The 14,548-nt window shown below is 42.5% G+C and overlaps 1 protein-coding gene across 5 annotated transcripts in view; it reads left to right on the forward strand.

Annotated features, from left to right (window-relative positions):
* Positions 1 to 8,156: 8,156 nt before the first annotated feature.
* The window catches only part of LOC125451284 (ELAV-like protein 2), a 108,846-nt gene continuing 102,454 nt past the window's right edge, over positions 8,157 to 14,548 (forward strand). For 3 of the 5 annotated variants that reach the window (XM_048528247.2, XM_048528250.2, XM_048528251.2), the window contains exon 1: positions 8,157 to 8,634. The gene's annotated coding sequence lies outside the window, so the exon portion shown is untranslated. Of the gene's footprint in view, positions 8,635 to 9,100; positions 9,120 to 10,816; positions 10,955 to 14,548 lie in introns of those variants that run through there. The other 2 variants (XM_059642816.1, XM_048528249.2) reach the window with 2 other exon arrangements.

The following is a 14,548-nucleotide window of genomic DNA, read 5'->3' on the forward strand; positions in this document are numbered from 1 at the left end:
GTATTTCGATTACCAGGTAAACATGTATAGAATTGTTCTCTCTGTAGCAACACGTACTTGCAGTCAGAGCATTAATACTGAGCAGCGAATTAGGTCAGAACTACATTTGTCGGTATTAGATGAACCAAACACTTAATCTCGCTGTTCTGCGCTCAATAGAGCAGTAAAGTTATACCTGACCTTAAGAATTTGTCTCTTATCCAAAGTAAATACGATAGTTGCCATATTCTCAAAACTCACTGGGAAATTTGATAGCACTTCTCCTTAAACGGCGTCTTTTAAGTGAAATGCAGTTTTTATTCAGGAAAAGGGTAAACACCTCATGGATGCTGTAGATCTAATTGAATTCTGCACATGCCCCTTCTACAGTCTAATAATCTTAATTTACTGTACTTTGCGAAACTTGTTTCAGACTTTGGAATTTATACGGGCACGAATGTTTTTAAAATGTACCAACGTGCAAACCCTCTGTTACTCTCAAAATCAGCAGGTAGAAAAGACAGTTTTGAAACGACCGTTAGATATTCTGAAATATGAAACTGATTTTAATTGTGTAACTTGGTAAAAATCGTTCGGCAAAATTGCAATCTGATTACATTCGCCAGAAGAGACAGGGAGGGAGAAGGAGACGATTTGGATTGATGTTACATCCTTATGAAGGCGACTTTTTGTTCAGAACTGAAAATACAGATTAGAGAAACTGGACAAATAAAAGTGAATTCAATTGATTAAAAAAATTAAACTCTATCCACAAGGACAAGTAAGCAGCTGTGAAGATAAAAATAAGCATCTAAATCTTCTTTTTCACCCACGACCCTTTGAACAAGATAGTTATATAAACCGAATCCCGTTGTTACTGTTTTTAGTGTTTATTTTACCCTGAAAACCTCTCCTCTTGCCACCTGAATTTCAATTTCTTAATTTACAGCGGAGATAAAGTAGCAGGGGCTGGATCGGCGCTGCTGTTACCATGGGCAGGTCTTATCAAGCGTGAAGTTTGGTGCATTGCAAACCTATTTAAGTGATTATCTGTGGAGGACCTCTCGAGTCATCTCCATCGCTGCATTTTGCTGATAAGGCAGCTGTTCCTGTAGCTGCTGCCTTTCGCTGGACTCTAGTTGGCTTTTGATATAGTGTGGCTTTGTCATTTACGCCCTGGTGCTATCACTTGCTCTCTTCTGAAAGCATTTGATCTGAAGACAAAAAGGAGTTGATAGAATGATTGATTGATTGATACAACTAAAAATACTGCACCACAGCGGCTGCGCGAATCTTCCGCGGAATTACACTAATCTAAATGCAAAATCAGAAAATTAATCAAACCTCCATCGATAACAATCACCGCAAAGTCGTAAGGACTAGCGCGTTCTGCAAACGTTATCAATTCACAATGATGACGCTCATTTAAAAGATAGATGGAATATTAATTATAATTAAAATATATCCGCTGCAAACGCATATTTTTCAATGGCTGTGAAATAGAAACTTGCTCCCCTAAATAAAATTCACGCAATCTTTTCTTCGCACTGCTAGAACTTTCTAAGCAACGTGCTTACGTTTTGTCAAACAATCTTACCGGCGAGCTCATTTTTGTGCGTGGCAAATGCCCCTAAACTAATAGAAGCTGGGCTGCTTGCAGTAACATAATCTAAACGGAACTAGTGGTGTCTGTAGGATACGATATATTAATTCGGATTCAGGAATAAGCCACTGATCAGCAACAACACATTTCCCATTGATTCAGCGTAGGACGCTTTTGCACAAGCCAAACAGTTGCTAATTACTTAAAATAAGCATTTAACAGTCAGGGTAAAGGTCACCATTGGTAATCAATACATCTTAAATGTCTATACAAGTAACAAACAAAAGTCAAAGTGACAGCCGGAATGTGATTCCTCGCGGTGGTAATTTGTCACGAAGACAAAATTGTAAACACACATTCTCTACAAGATTCCGTATTTCGTGGAAAAGCTGGATGCGCTAGGAATTACATTCTATAACATCTGGATGTTATAGCCAGGGTCAAGCAGCAGAGGCATAAAATCCCACTGATCCGCAAGTACAAGTGCTAAAGTGCCTATACTAAATCTCCAATGCAAGGCTTCTTAGCTATTGATCGTGGTCTTGAATACTAATCACATTTGAAAACCTACAAATTCTTCACAGCGCACGTCCCGAATGTGAGATTTATGTCTGAGCCTCTACGTTCTTTAGAAAAAACAGGTTCAGTACAGAAACATTAGTTAGAAAGTATGGTAATAGACTCAAGCATCTTCATGTGCTTTAACACAATACATAATAACTTACTTTTAAAACGCTCAGGTACCTTTTGGAAGAAACATCAATATTTTGATAATAACCAGAGAGGGGAAAAATATACAATGTTCTGTTAAGGCGGTACGTTAACTGAAATGACAGTCAATGGATCATATTAACGTTGCTAACTCTTGGCTAGTGTTTAGATAACAATCATTGTTATGACTGCAATGCACAGGGCCAGACTGGCTATCTATCCAAAATGAAATAGCTTGCCTTCCTATGCTGCCGCCATTTTGTACTTCAGCTGTAAGTGACTTGAAAAGAGATCACAAAAGCTGCACAGAACCAGCCAATTGAAAGCTATTGACCTTGACAATTCGTTGTACATTTAGTTCTCAGTTTCAGCTATTAGCTTGATCGTATTGAGAACAGGTGGTGAACATATTTTTTTCACTCGCAATGTGTATTTAAACTATTGCCTTGAAAAGAGACAAAAATTATAAAATACTAGACGTGCCTTAACATTTTCTCATAATAGCCACACGAACCTTGTTTAGTTCTGTAACTTCTAAAATCTCCCGCAATCGGTCAGCCTGATGCCAATTAAATCCGTAAATAAATTGCAAACTCCGATTTTTGAAAAAAATCGCTTACGAGCACAGCACGCAATAAATCGGATGATTAAAACCTTGTAATAAACCGAAATCTTTGTAAAGCGGGATAGAATAGTATAAAGAAGGAACTGCTCCCGTAAATGTAAGTACAACTTCTCTACATGCTTTTTTTGCTCAAAGTGAGACACAAATAATTTGTCAATGCTCTAATGAATACAGAATTAAATCGAAATCAATTGATAATGTTCAGTCAGCAAGGGGTCCACATGGTGCTCGTTAATCGTAAAGTGAATGCGATTTTAAGTTGTTGTGGTTAACATACTTGTTACGCTAATCTGTACCTTAAATCATTGGCACACACGGTAGACTGTTACCTTTTGCAGCTTATATGTTATGTCGTTCTACGCGTTTCCCCTATGTTCTTTAAGCTATACGACTTCCGCTTACTACCCAAAGTGAAACAAAACCACTTTATGAAGAGAAAAATGAATATGACATTAAAGGGAACAACAGCTAAAGAGTTTGCAAGGTTTGTGCCTAAGCTAATAATTTCAACCGCTTTTCTACATTTGATAAATAATAAAACGCTTTGGAAATCTCTCCTCGCTGCATAACTTGAATGTCTTCATATTAATTTTAAGAACTAACGCATTTTCCTGTGTTGCATTTGGCACGGGATTGAATTATAACAATAAAACAAGACGCATTTGTGCGTACATGTTAACTCCAGTACTGGACGCTTAACGTTGAACTGGGAAACGTAAACAATATTCTACAACTTCAGATACCCCACTAAAACGAATTTGTTTCACATACGCACTTCAAGTCGTTGCGCAGAATTGCTCAGCTTAGACGGCCTAGACACCACGAAAAGAGCAGTAATGTCAGAGGACCGAATAAAGATGAATAGTACAGAATGCATGTACCACGTGCTTAATCCTTATTGTAAAGGGGATGTGTGAAATTGAGTCCCTGCAACTAAATTAGAAAGAGCGTGTTTGCACTGAATTCATATTTGTGGAAGTAATCCAAGTTTCAGAGTTTCTACTTCAAACTAAGGGCAGAAACCTTCATTTGAGAAGAAACAACTGCTCTGAATGGGGTTAAGGGACTTGAACTGTTTTTTATTGTAGAGCTCTGGTTCGTCATGAGGTCTAGACATGAGATGTTGTATCCAATTATTGGTTGGTAAATGTCAGACAAAAGCGGGTTGCCCTCTATGAGGCTGCTTCAAAATGCACCCAACCTTTCCTGAAGTGGTTAGGTCTATTTAGCGTAAACATAGGTAGAAGTTCAAAAATTGAAATTCCTTAAAGAAATCGGTGTACTTAAATGAATTGAATTTGCACATTTGTTGATAAACCTTTCGTCCTTAATTTGGAGATCAGTTCCTACCAACATGGCACCTGCCAACACGTTAAAGGCGTTCTTGATGCTTTATGCGAACCATTGATAGTTTACGCAAAAATTGTTTAAAATTGGTGTTCCCAAGCAGAAAATACCAGAAACGATGAGCAAATGGTTTTCACTGATTTGAATCAATAGTGGATTGCAAATACTATGGAATTTTTTTTTTGTTCTGTTTCGTAAAGCCCTATTTGGATGTAAATTAGACATTTTCATCACCCTTATCCTGGACTTTGAGAATGTCATTTGTTCATTTCTCCAGCTCCTATACATACATAAATGAACACCCATTTGTTTAGAATGCTACTGTTCAACCCAAGATAAAATGAGCCGTTACAACTGTCCGTCTCCTTACGTGTATTGTTTCGTTCAAGCTGTTGTTAATCATAGTCTTACGTACTTTTCATCAACATTATTTCAATTATTGACAAAAGAGGTGGCCTAGAACAGTTTCCGAGCAGATGCAATACATTAGCGTTTTTGCTCAATGTCAGGTTTTGTTCGTTTCCTCATTACAGTATGATGTTATTCCGTCCTAATATTACAGGAATGGCCATATCCCCGCTGTGATATCACCAGCAGTTAACCAGAAGCCCTTTTCATACCTGTCATGATTTGATGGGATTTCTTTGAGATGATCTAACGTACCGTAAACGCAGCAGGCGAACGTTGCCGTGCACTATCAATTAAGAGGTGAAATTGTGCGCTGCCGCGGTCCAGCTTTAACACCAATGTTAATATAAATTGCCGCTTTTGTTTGCGGATTCGTAGGGGGAAAAAAACAGTTACGTGAATACATATTGAGCGTGCAATGTTGTCATCTTCAAAATGACAAATACGCTGTACATTTTGTATTTGAGACCGCTCCGACCAATGTCTCTTTCGCCTCTTAGAGAGACGAAGTGTTCCAAAATGTGATTTGTCACCCTCCGTGAAAGAACAACTGAGCCCAATGCTTTCTCGCGGCAAAGGGGATTCCAGTATTGAAAGATGACTCGGCAGATGGGGAAATTGGTGTTGATGGCAGGAAATAAACCAGCATCTCCCACCCACCCCCGCCAACCTTCTCGTTCTCATTGTTTCATTAAGAAAACAGGCGCTGTCCTCACCACACTGCTAACTACGTACAATACCCACACACAAGAAGAAAGAATCACGGTCTTAATCATTAAACAAACGCTTTGCACTTTTTTGTGGCTTTGTATATTGACCACAAGTCAACCGAAACAGAGCACTAGTGACCCTGGCAGGGTCAAAAATAACAGCAGTAACTTACCAACAGTAAATACAGTAAGGCATGTTCCATTACAAAGATTTAGCTGAAGCGTATGAAGTTAATATTTTGACGCAGCAAATTTTAAAATGATTGACTCGACTGGGTACTTAAAACAATAAAGCGGTCCTTCTGGGGGAGGGGATGTGTGGGAGCGACCGTAAATGCACAATTCATTCCCCCCCATATATCCGCTCTTGTGTATTCAATGAGAATGCAGTACGGGGTGGGGGGGAATTGGAGGAAGGGATGAGGATGAGGAGAATCTGCAGTCGTCTGCCAGCTCTCCCACCCCACCCTCTCCGGTCCTTCAAACCCCCCCGCCCTCCCCCCGCGCTTATTCAAAGAGAAACGCCAGGTTTCCGCTCGACCCCGGCAAACAGTCTGGAGAGAGTCGGGGGTCGGGGATCCTCCCGTGAGCTCGAGTCCCCTTCGCAACCCAGCCTGGCCTCTCTCTCTATGTGACAGGCTGGTTCCCCGTACACGGTGGGTATTGGAGTGGTGTGGGGTGGAACCGGGACAGTCACCGGAGAGACAGGCCCCCTTCCCTATACATCCCTGGTATCCACCACCCCTGCATTTCACCCTCTTTCCCCCCCCCCCCCCCCATACCTACCCACACTTCCTTCTTTACCGCTATCCCCTATAAATCTCCTTTCTTCTCACCGTATACCCCTTCATCTACGCACATCTCACTGGCCTCCCCTCCCCCAAAACATATCCACTCTCCCTTCAACCTCTCTCTCCCACAAAGCATATCCACCCATCCCACAACCCCTATCCACCCACACCGCAAAACCCCTCCCCAATCACATAGACACCCCCTGCAAAACTTCTCCCCAACACATATCCACCCACCCTGTGACACCTCCGCCAACACATATGCACTCACCCTGCAATCCCTCTTTCCCCCAAAGTGTATCCATACTCCGAAACCCCTCACTCCTCAACGTGTATCCACCCACCCTGCGACCCCTCTCCCCCAATGCGTATCCACCTACCCTACGACCCCGCTCCCCCAATGCGTATCCACCCACCCTATGACCCCTCTCCCCCTCAATGCGTATCCACCCACCCTACGACACCTCCGCCCTCAATGCGTATCCACCCACCCTGCGACCCCTCTCCCCCTCAATGCATATCCACTCACCCTACGACCCCGCTCCCCCAATGCATATCCACCCACCCTACGACCCTGCTCCCCCCAATGCGTATCCACCCACCCGGCGAACCCTCCTCCCCAATGCATACCCACCCACCCTGCAACCCCTCCCCCTCAATGCGTATCCACCCACCCTACGACTCCTCTCCCCAACACGTTTCCACACTCCCTGCGACACTTCTTCCTCCCCCAATGCGCATCCACCCACCTGAGACCCCTCTTCTCCTCTAACATGTATCCATGCTACCTGCTACCCCCTTCCTCCCCCCAATGTGTATCCACCCACCCTAAGAACCCTCTCGTCCCTATGCATGCCCATCCTCCCTGCGACCCTCTTCCTCCCCCAATGCGTATCCACCCACCCTGAGACCCCTCTCCTCCCAATGTGTATCCATCCTCCCTGTGATCCCCCTCCCCCCCATGCGTATCCGCACTCCCTGCGACCCCTCTCCCCCAACGCGTATCCACCCACGTGGCGACGCCTCTTCCCCCCCAATGCGTGCCCATGCTCCCTGTGATCCCCCTCCCCCAACGCGTGCCCACCCTCCCTGTGATCCCCCTTCCCCCAACGCGTGCCCACCCTCCCTGTGATCCCCCTCCTCCCAACGCGTGCCCACCCTCCCTGTGATTCCCCCTCCCCCCAACTCGTGCCCACCCTCCCTGTGATTCCCCCTCCCCCCAACTCGTGCCCACCCTCCCTGTGATTCCCCCTCCCCCCAACTCGTGCCCACCCTCCCTGTGATCCCCCTCCCCCAATGCGTATCCAACCTCCCTGCAACCCCGCTCCCCGAATGCGTATCCACATATGAGGCAATGCCTCTCCCCCCAACGCGTACCCACCCTCCCTCCCTCCCTGCGACCCCTCTTTCCCCCTCAACGCGTATCCACCCTCCCTGCGACCGCTTTCCCCCCCCAACGCGTGCCCACCCTCCCTGTGATCCACCTTCCCTGCGTTCTCCCCTCAATACATATTCATCCCCTCTGCGTTCCCCTCTCTCTCCCCAAAATCCCTCCACATGTATATCCCTGGTATAACTCCGTCTCCCCCATTCGTTTTGACACCCTCCCCATCCCCCACAAGCGCCGAGGCGGCCGCGCGCGTGCGGACACACGGTATCCGTCCGCCGCGCGTGTTTGTGTGTGTGTGTGTATGTGCGCGCGCGCGCGCGAGAGAGAGAAGCGGCCCGCGCGCTCCCTCCCTTCGCCTCGCCGCCGACCCACCCCCACCCGTGCGAATGTGCGCGTGTCCGCCTCCCGCGCTCCTTATTACGTGCGCGCGCGGGTTGGTGGGACCGGTCCTTTTGCCTCTCCCCGTGCGCGTGCGCGGTCGGCGGGGCGCTCGGTGAGTGGCGGATGTGGCGTGGCGCGGCGCGGAGGTGCGGTGTTGTTCGGCTCTATAAAAGAGTGCGCGAAGCCGCCTCCCAGTGACAGAAAAAGCGCCTTCTTTATTTGCCGCGTGCGTCAGAGCTCCTGAGCAGGGCGATGCTGTAGTCGCTCTTTCTGTTATAGAGGGGGGTACAAACCGCTCTCACAAGTCCCCTCTCCCTCTCTCTTTTTACATATAACACACATACACACATACATCATCTCGTCTTGTGTGTTTTCACTTAACCTCCCCCTTTTTTTTGTTTTAAACACCCATTGAATTAACTAGACCTTGTCTTCCCTACCCCACCCCAATTTCTTTTTATACATTAAAGTTTATTTTGTGCATTTTTCTTCACCCCCCACCCCACCCCGCTTTACTGTCTTGAGTGTATATAATTGTTTCTGCTCTACCCAGTATCAATCCAGACTGCTTTCACTTCAGGGGTCTGCTGTATTTTGAACTATTTAATATACCCTTTGCGCCACATCATCTTTCTTTGGTAGAAGGACTACACTTAACTTACCTGCTTTTTTAAAAAAAAAACCAAAAGGTAAGTGAATTCTCTGCTTGTCTTGCTTTGCATTTAACTGTATTTGCTTGCTTTCTCTCTCTCTCTCTCGTCGTTTAGTGCAGGGATTTGGTTTTGTAAGGAAGGACTATCTGAATGCAGTAGGAAAGTGGATTTTCAGCAATTAACTATAGGTTTTTTTCTTCAAAATGCGTCTCTTTGAAATAAGTCGGTATATGAACGTTGGCTGTTTCTCGAGTCATGCCTCTTTCAAACGCAGTAGCGGTTATAGAAATGGCTAGTTAAGGGATTGGGGAGACACTTGGAAGGTTTGGGATGTGAAGCCCACCTTCAAATACAGTTCTCTCAACAATCTTGGATGTTGCAGGTACATTAGCTGGTACACGATTGCATTAGCGGTAGGGTTTTGACAGTGCATTTCAGAGGTGTCTCATTCTTGGATGTGTTCGTATCTTCTGCTTGAGAGCTGAGAAATATCCATCACAAAGCAACTGATGTCTAGCTAGGTGAAGTCTTTTTTAAAACCCCTCTCTTTCTGCTTACCTCCTTTCGTATCAGATTGTTGTCTAAATGCAGTTGTTTGTACACCAGGCTTTCTCTTTTTTGTCTTTTTTTAAATACCCCTAGCCACTGAATCTTCTGATTTTAATTGGCTTTTTAAGAAAAATGTGGTTTTTAACGTTGGGAAATCCGCGATGGCTCGATAGTTCCTAAGGAATAAATGGAGTTTGGTGTACGTCTTTTCGGAAGTGTTTGCAAGGAAGGATCAAACAAAAAAAACGGTGAAACCCAGGATAAATTTTTAAAATTATAGTAACTTCACAGGCACAGCGATTGACACGGGTAACTTTGCATCGACAAAGGCATGCTTTGGAATTTCTCTCTTTTAAATACAAAAACCATCCTGATTGTGCTCTGGAACTTGGATCTGTCGACCTGCTAGTGGCCATTTGGTCGTAGTTTGGCACGTGCCGACGATAAGATTATTTTCCCCCAAATCCGTTCCTTCGAGGCCATGCTTAAAAATCAAAAGGGGGTAAACAAGTGTGTGTTGACTATAGTAGAAAGTAATGTCAATTCCCAATATCTCCTATCTTGGTGTAATATTTAGTCATCTGTGTTCAATTGGAGATTCATAACCTGTCCGTATCTGCTGTAGGAAGGCTTTGAAGAAATGCACACGCCGCATTTTATTTTCCAATCTTGCACTCACTTGAGAATGGATGTGCTAGCGGACGGACCAGTTCGTTCTTTTTGTTTAATCGCATGACCGAATTGTTGCAAATATTAAGATCTTCAAGGCTGGATCAAGGGGTTGCACGGTTTCTACCGTTTCTTCTTTCTTGCGCCCCCCCCCCCCCCGAAAAAAACAGGGTTCATACCAAATGCCGTAGCAACTCGATGCATTGAGATCCAGGTGCTGGAAAAGGCGAGGATTGTGGTGGGGATGAATTGGGTCTTGCACCCTCTTTGGGTTTTTTTAAAAAACCCAATGTGAGGTCCTCCAGCAGGTTGATGCTTGCACTTGCTTTTTGTTGATGAGCATTTTATGCATTTACGCGCAAGTTGCAATAATTAGACGCGAGCTGGATTTTATTCGCCCACTCCATTCGATTTTGAGTAACGAGCTTCCCACCTCCCCAGAAGAAAGCATTACCAGTGCAGCTTTGGGTTGGGGGCCCTAGGTAGGGTTTGCTCCCAAGTTGTCTATTTTGAAATCGGTGTAAGAGACGAATCTTTTGGTTCAGGTTGCATCGGGTGTTCTGCAGGGGCGCCGATTTTCAACACTGCGGAGATCAGGATATCTATTTTTGTTTTGTTTCCCGCCAAACTTGAAGGTCTGTGGATAATTGGTAACAAAACAAAAAAATATGAAACAGGGGGAGGGAAAGGGGGTTTCACTTTGCAGTGTGCGGCAGGGAAATTGAATTGAATGAAATTGGAACCGAACCATCTTCCCTGTGTGTGTGTGTGTGTGTGTGTTTGGTGGGGGGGGGGGAAAAGCTTGTATCTTTAACCATCTTCCCCCCCCCCCCCCCCCCCCGGTTGAAAGCTGGGTGGACTGGCAGATACGCGCTCATGTCTCCATCCTTCGCCCTGTGGCGCCAGAGGAGTCGGATCACCCCAGAATAGCATTTACTTCCCAGTTTGTAACAGTGCGGGGTATCTGTCTGTCTGTCTGCCTGCTGCAGTGGGACTCGTTTGGATGAACACGTGCAAGTTGTTAATAACAGATCATTTTAATACCGCACCGGTGTCTTAAGTTTTCGTCGATGGGTCAGGATTAGAAAGCTGCAGTCGCTCCTGACGTTACGAACGCAAGTGTTATTCTTTTATTCTTGTAAGTAGCTTAGACTTTCTAACCCGGGTCAGTATATTTCTGTTTTTTTCAAATGTGTGCAGACATTGTGATCTCACTGTAGCCTATTCGGTGCTTCGAAGTGAAGATCAAAACCGACTTTAATCTAAAACTTTGCATCATTTGTTGAGTTGTTTTCCTGAAGTATATTTTACTTTAATTTCGAAGAATCCTTTTACCTTTATGACTAAATCTTAGACAGATATCTGGACTCTGAGATGCAAGTCATTGTTCAGACAGACTTCCCTCTGTCAACAGGACTCAATACTACGGGCGACTATAGTTTAGAAAGTAGACTCAACATTTTTCTTTTGAAATGACAATTTGCACTCGTATACAGTTATGTTGGATTCTGCGTAGTAAGCATTTGTTCAAGGTGCACACCTGAGCAGAATTGGAGTGCACTCAGGTTAGAAAGCCCTTAAGAATCACATCTTTGTAGAATTGAGTCTGCACTTCTCCTTATCTGACAGTGTAGCTCCACTGAGGGACATAGTGGAATGAATTAGCATGCCTTTTATTTGTATGATGTATAAATAACCTTGAATGAAATAATTGGAATTAACCAGATTAAGGATGGTGAAAACAAATGAGGCTGAGAGACTTGTATTATGTTTCATCTTAGTTAATTACACACGGAAATGTGACTTTCATTCAGTGGTGTCATGTCTTGGTTAATATTTGAGTTACTTGTGAGTACTTGCTACTGTATAAAATAGTGCAGACAGACTATCATGTTGAGAGAAGCTCTCTTTCAAAAATCTATCTTCTGGTAGAGAAGAATCTCAAATTGATCTTTGTGTGGAGTCTATAATAGTGTGTGTTGTATGTTTAACATTAAATACCCTATATCATGGCATCAAAATTTAGTTTGTACTTCTAGGATGTATTGAGGTGGTATAATTTTAACATGAGCATTCAGTTGTTTGTGATGAAGATGTTAACTTATTTTCATGCTTTGGAAGGGATTGTGAAATACGCTACTAGGGCTGTACTCCATGAAATGTGTCTCATGGATCCAAATACATGAAATATTGAGATTGCATATCTATTCCATTTGTTCTTTTGCCTGAATGCAGAAAAACATGTTTTATATAACCAACTGTGCATATCGCCAAGTTGCTGAAACGTGGAATAAAATGTTTTCCTAGAACTCTTTGGTTACAGAAATTCAACATAAATACCATTTAAGATCTTAAACTGGCACTCCCTCTTGATTTGCTTGCTGAATATCTTAGTGTGGCTCTTAATTTGAGTGAGAATCTGCTTTTATGGGGAAGTACTTTGTATGATAATTCTGAAATTCTAGAACACAAATGTCAAATGCCAATAATTTGATATCATTACTTAATGACTTAGCAAAGATGAATCTTGTCACTTTTTTCCTAGATAAACTTGAGTCAAACAGGCTGCATAATTAATTGGTATTGTAACTTTAAGTTAGTCAACAAAATGAAAAAAGTTAACCCTGCATGATCAGCACTCCAAGCATTTGCATTATACAAAAGCTTCAGAAATAAATCTCAAATTGAATTTTGACGATTAACTGCAGATGCAGTTTCTTGCAATATATAAGAAAATAATCCAAATTATGCCCATTGGTATTTATAAAATTCAAAATGTTTAAGGCACAACTGTAGTTTAAGTATTCTTTGAGCTCTACAAATGCCTTTGACTGGAACTGCCCTGAGTATTTAGGGTGTAGTTTGACCTAGCAATGTACAGCTTAATTACTTGGTACACTACAGTGTTTAAGCTATATTAGCTCTTGGTTTACTTTGCTTTTCTGCAGTATTTGGATTCTAAACTGGAGTTTACTCTCCGTGGAATGTTCATGCATTATTAATATAGTTCAAAGAAAAAGTGAACTCTGTACACAGTTAGGATTGATATTAAATTTTCATGTGTGCTCTGGTAATCTAGCCCAGATTGTTGGTTGATTGAGTTGCATCTATCTTTCCGACTTTGTCTACTCACCCAGTCCCTAGTTCTTAGCCTGGGAGTTTAGTGGTTGGAATAAAACGTACGTTGTTGAACCTTGTGGGTTTGCAGTTGATGCAGTTTCTCTGGTTTTGCTGTAGTATGATAAGATGTACTGCCTTTAACATAACAGCAAAAGCCAAAAGAAATGGTTCGGTCAAATTTAACAAGGCACAGTTGCTTGGGACCACTTCTCCAATCTTTTTCCACATCCCTAAATGTTTTTCTAAACTGTTTTATCAAGTTGTCTTTTCTAAAGCCATCAAATCTACACTTGCCTTATTTGGGCAGTAAGTTCCCAATCCTTGTCGCTAATTTTAAGAACACACCCTGTTTCCTATAAAATCACTTGCAGTCTGTTCTCTTGTTAGTGAACTTCCATCCACCATTTGAAAATGGTTTAATTTTTATCTAAATGCTTGGTGATTTTTAAACGTTTTTTCAAATTTCCTTTTTCCCCTCTTTTTGCAGGGAAGCAACACTAGTTTCTTTTGTCTACGTAACAGGAATTTTTGTGCTGCTTCTCGTGAAGAGGCACCCTGGAATGTGTGTACATCTAATTTACCTGGTGCATCATTGTAAATTCAAATATCATAATTCAAATTATATTTAATGTGCTCTTGGAAAAATATGTATTTCAGCAGTCTGTCCAGAGGTAGTGCAGATGGGTTGGTTTAATTTGATTTGCTCCTACTTGCAGAGAGGGAGAGCACTGCATATTTTAATTTGTGCGACTAATCTAATTTGAATTATTAAAGGGAGTAATGAAGTCTTTTCAGCTCTGTATGGTGATCGCAGACGTAGACATTACACTGAAGGACTAAATCTTTCATTTCTATCTTTGCTTTATTTCTGTGTAGAATTAGAAGTAATACAGATCCTACTGGAGAGGTTTGTCGTTGGCCAGTATCTGATTTTAGCTAGGTTATTGATTTGATTTGAAAAGAAATTTGACTTGTAGAATATTTTATTCTGGAATTCAGGCAATTCGGCAAATATGGAAATATAACCTCTTGTTGCAATGTCGAACTTTGAGCAGATGTTCAAGTGTGGCACTTTCATTTTATATCATGACTATTCACATGAAGGAGAACCAGACATAATTTGTACATGTCTTTTGTTGTTGCTATCTCAAAGTTATTTGAATATTAAATAATTGGTCTCTTATTAGTTTGAAATAGCTGAGTAATGTTGAAATAACTTAATTTGTTTGTGACTTTTAAAATCCCTGTTTTTTTCTCAGACTTTTTAAAAAAGTCTTCGGAATAAAGCTGTGTAGAGTTGACAACTTCTGCATGATTGTAAGAAATGGTAATTAGGATTTGTGCAGGCAAAACTGTTTTAGTAAAATTTCAAGCCTAGTATACCTGTGTAGAAGCATAGTCTGTCCTCTAGTGCTATTATTTGACAATCTCTGTTTTGTGGTTTGCTTTTTTAATGATGCTTGTCACTTGGATTGTAATCTAACCACCAAGAAGTAATCATAATATAGAAGTACAATGGTTTAGATTCATTGCCATAATTCATCTGTTAACATTTTTATTTTTGGAAAGAAGCAAAACGCAAAATAGTTTGGAATGGAGTGATGGACAGGAC

This window comes from Stegostoma tigrinum, chromosome 3 (genome assembly GCF_030684315.1).
Source record: "Stegostoma tigrinum isolate sSteTig4 chromosome 3, sSteTig4.hap1, whole genome shotgun sequence".
Taxonomy (NCBI): Eukaryota; Metazoa; Chordata; class Chondrichthyes; order Orectolobiformes; family Stegostomatidae; genus Stegostoma; species Stegostoma tigrinum.